The following is a 4,680-nucleotide window of genomic DNA, read 5'->3' on the forward strand; positions in this document are numbered from 1 at the left end:
AAGGGCCACTCTTTGGATGGCCCATTTCTGCAGCTACTCTCTCATGGTGCCTGGCATGCAGTAGGCGCTCAATAACTACAGGTGATCCTTCCCTGGCCCTCAGCCTTTGGCTGGTGCTTATTATATCATCAAGTGCATCAAAGTGGATCTGTGGCCACTCCCGTGGGGACCCCCAAGTCTCCCCCTCAGACCGTAGCTGCTGAGGCTGAGACCGGTGGGATCTCAGGCCCTCAGGAACCCAGGACACGTGTTTACAGTTCCAGCCCTGCCCTTGCTCAAGGCCTTGGTCCTCGCACTAGGCGACCCTAAAATCCTGCCATTCTGGAACCCTGGGGAAATCGAACACTGGCTGGGGGCAGCTCAGAAGCCCCGCCCCGAGCCCGCGGGGAACTCCGGCTTTCGGGAAGGCAGCCGCTGTGACCACTAGATGGCGCTGGCGGTCTCCCTGGCAGGCCCCAGCCGCCGCCGCCAGCCTCGCTGATCTGCGGCTGCGCCCCCAAGGGGCTGAGCGCGAAGGACGGAGCCCGGTCCAGAGCCCATTGCAGAGACAGGACCCAACTCCGCCAGAGTCATTCCTCGGCCCCTCGCGGACCACGCTGCGGGCCGCGGGCTCCGGGGCCAGGCACGGACGTCAGGACCCGCCCTGAGTTGGGTGCTGTGCCGGGTGCTGCGGCAGGAACTGGGGAGAGGGAGCCCCGCCCCTGCCCCTGCCCCACGCCGCCCGTCGGACACTTATTCCTGATCTCGTCATTTCAGCACCGTGCCTAAACTTCACCTCGGGGTGGGGGGCAAGGAGGAAGTCCTGACGCCAACTCGAGGTGGGGCCGGGTCAGAGCAGCCTCACCCGACAGGAGAAGCAGGAGCTGCCCCCGCGCAGGAGGCTGGGAGGGTATCCCGGCCGGAGGCCCAGCACTGGCAGAGACGTGTGGGAATCAGGCAACCAGGAGCGAATGGGTGGAGCTGGAGTGTGCATGTGAGTGTTGGGGGTGGGGGCAGGGTGAGAGGGTGAAGGGTGGGCTGGCAGGGGCCAGTTACCTCCACAGAGCTGTTCCTCACAGGGGCCAAAACTTCCCTGAATTAAGCGCATCACACCCTACTATATCCCTGCAGGGCACAGCCATAAGAGTCCCAAAGGAGCACCTACAACCATTGCACACTCTGGACACGCCCGCCTGCACGCACAGGCAGTCTAAGCTGGAATCAGCAAAGGGGCTTGCTTTCCCACATTGCCTTTGAGCTCTCCTAGGGCTATAGGAATTGCGGGAGACCCCACGCCAGCAGCTACGCTGCCAAGAGGTGACCTCCTTCCTCCCTCCGTCCCTCCTCTGGGGAGCCCTGGAGGACACAGTGCCCCATGTGGTGGCTGGTGGCCCATCATCTCAGTTAGGGATGCCCAGTCACGATCACCCCGGGGCGTCCCCTCGGCCTGTCTACCTTCTGGGCTGTGCAACTTTGGCTGCTTAAGAAAGAGTCTTGCCTTAGCCTGTTGCTGTGTTACTGTGACCATCCATTTAGACTCTAAATGTACTAAACATACACTAAATTTTAGATATTGTGAACCCTCAGGAACTGTAATTCAGCAAGACATTTCCTTGGTGAAGGCACCGTCATTGATCACTGGGGAGGAGGAGAAGGCTCCCGTTGCCTGGGCCCCGGGGCTTCCCTTTCCTGCATCTGTGCTGACATTCCACAAATATTCCTTGCAGACTAAATATATGCCAGGCATTTGTACTAGACCATGGGAAATAATCTCTGCTTTGCACATTTATCAGAAATAAGAAGTAGTGCTCAGATTGGAATTGGGCTTGGAGGGGAGTAGAGGAGCAGGTGAGGCAGGGGAAGAAGCAGTTTTCTTTGGTCCTGGAAGAAGGGACTGGTGTGAGCCGATGTGGGAAGAGAGCTTCGTTCAGAACCACCTTCAATGACCCGGTTTATCCATGACTTTCAGGGCAGGACAGAGGGGTCTAACTGCAAAAATCCTTCTTCCAGGTCAAATTTTAAAAGTCCTGGAGGCTGTGCAGGCCACCTGCACACAAAAGGTTAGAGACCTGGGGTGGAATCCCCTATTTGGGGTCAAATAGGGAACTGCCTTCCTCACTTGCATCCAGGGGAGGGGAGAACTGAAAGGCCCTGGGGGCTGAAGCTGGGGGCTAATAAGCCAGGCCAGGTGAACCAACATGGGGAAGATTCCAGGACCATTAGGACTAGTGCTCTTAACTCAGCATGTGTTATTCTACTTCCTGGATATTAGTTCCCTCTTATTTCATTAGAAAGTGTTTCCTGAAAAATCTATCATCTTATCTTGATTGAAACAATAAGAAGAATGCTTTATTCACATCTAGAAAAGATTTACAAACCCATAGAAAGATTTATGCCCCATCTCGTGGGTCCGGTGGAATGCACGTGGCTACAGAGAACCAGCTAGGGCCAGAGGGATCCTAAAGGACGTGGTGTTAATGGTGCCACCCTGAGAACAGCTTTGATGAATGCCCTCCTCCTCCAGGGAGGGTTGTTCCCTTGCAAATATGTGTTGTCAACAAGAATAGCAGGAAGTGTCTCCTGTGCAGCGAAGATAAAACATGATGCATTAAAAATGAAGGTAATTGTTTGATTTTGTGAAGCTTATTTCTGTAGTGGAGAAGCTAAGCCAACCTATAGTTATGCCTAAAAGTTACTTCCAGAAAACCTCTTTTGTTGCTCAGATGTGGCCTCACTCTCTCTAAGCCCACCTCTGCAGGTAAAATAATCACCCTTCCTCCTATATGGGACATGACATCCAGGGGTTTGAGTCTCCCTGGTAATGTGGGATACGACTTCCAGGGATGAGCCTGGCCCTGGCACTGTGGGATCGACAATGCCTTCCTGGCCAAAAGGGGGAAAAGAAATGTAAACAATTTAAGGTATCAGTGGCTAAGAGAGTCCAAATAGAGTTGAGAGGCTATTCTGGAGGCTACTCTTAAGCAAGCTTCAGCTAGATATTGCTAATTACCATGGCTTGCCAAACTCCAACCAAAACCATTCCTGTTAACCCTAAAGAACAGCTAAGGCTCCATCTGATGTTCTACATGTGTTTCATGCAGTAAGATTACTTTCCAGAAATCTCCAACCTCCAGATGGGTTCCTAAGCCAGAGAAGTCATGAAACCCAGAGAGGCCAACCTCTCCAAAAACATCAACTTGCTCCATTCCTCTATCCCATATTACTGATACCCCTTTCCAACATGAAAAAGTTAGAATGGGCAGAGCCCAAATACCCTAAAGATTGGGAGAAGGATCAAAGGAGAAGTTATAACAGAGAAGCCAGGATTTAACAAATGAGTATGACTGCTCAATCATTATATTGACATTTTTTTAGTCTCCAGTGTCTTGGAGCAGTTAGAAGGAAAAACATAAAATTGTGGAACAGTAAAATCACACCAAACTCTGAAATCTGTTCTATAATTACTTGTTACAATGTACTTTGACATTTATTGCTTTTTTTGTATATATATTTCACAATAAAAACTTTTAAAAATGAAGGCAATCATTTTTGCAATATATAAAGAACTCATACAACTCAAAAATAAAAACCAAACAACCTAATTAAAGATTGTGCAAAGGACTTGAATAGACTTTTCTCCAAAGGAGATGTGCAATTGGCCAGTAAGCACATGAAAAGATGCTTGATATCATTAGCCATTAGGGAAATGCAAATAATACCACAATAAGATACTACTTCACACTCACTAGAATGGCTATTATAAAAAAAGAAAAGAAGAATAAATGTTGGAGAGGATATGAAGAAATTGGAAGCTTTGTACATCACTGGCAGGAATGTAAAATAGTACAGTTGCTGTGGAAAACAGTTTGGCTATTTCTCAGAAAGTTCAGCATAGAATAACACATGACCTAGCAATCCCACTTTTAGTTGTATATTGCAAAGAATTGAAAGCAGGGACTTGAACAGATATTTGTATATTGCTGGTCATGGCAACATCATTTACAACAGCCAAAAGGTGGAAGCAACCCAAGGGTCCGTCAACAGATGAATGGATAAACAAAATGTAGTATATGCGTACAATGGAATATTATTCAGCCATAAGATGAATGAAGTTCTGATATACACTACAACGTGAATGCACCTTGAAAGCATTATGCTAAGTGAAATAAGCCAGGCACAAGAGGACAAATATTGTAGGATTCCACTTGTATGACGTACCTAGAATAGGTGAATTCATAGAGACAAAACTGATTTTTACGAGGGGCTGGGGGGAGGGGAGAACAGACTTTCTATTTGGGATGAGAAAATATCCCAGAAATAATGGTGATGGTTGCACAAAATTGTGAATGTGCTTAATGCCAAGGAAATGTACACTTAAAAATGGCAAATTTACTTAAAATGGTAAATTTTAAGCTATGCATAATTTTTAAAACCTTAAAAAAAAAATAAAACACAAAGAAGAGTAGATGTCTTCAGAACCTTGCCCTGAAACCTTGGACTCATGTTGGTCATGCAAGTCAAGTCCCCAGCCAGTTCTGGATGGAGAAGCCTGTGGCCACTCTGAAGATGCTGCCACACCAATTTGGCAGGACTGGAGAGGCCTCTCATCTCTCCTAGAGTGAGCAGTGTGGGGAGATGCAAAGACTGACTCTTCAGCGGGGCAGCTTGCATCATCCTTTCAGCCTGGCTGTTAGCCAGTCC

This window comes from Tamandua tetradactyla, chromosome 11 (genome assembly GCF_023851605.1).
Source record: "Tamandua tetradactyla isolate mTamTet1 chromosome 11, mTamTet1.pri, whole genome shotgun sequence".
Lineage (NCBI taxonomy): Eukaryota > Metazoa > Chordata > Mammalia > Pilosa > Myrmecophagidae > Tamandua > Tamandua tetradactyla.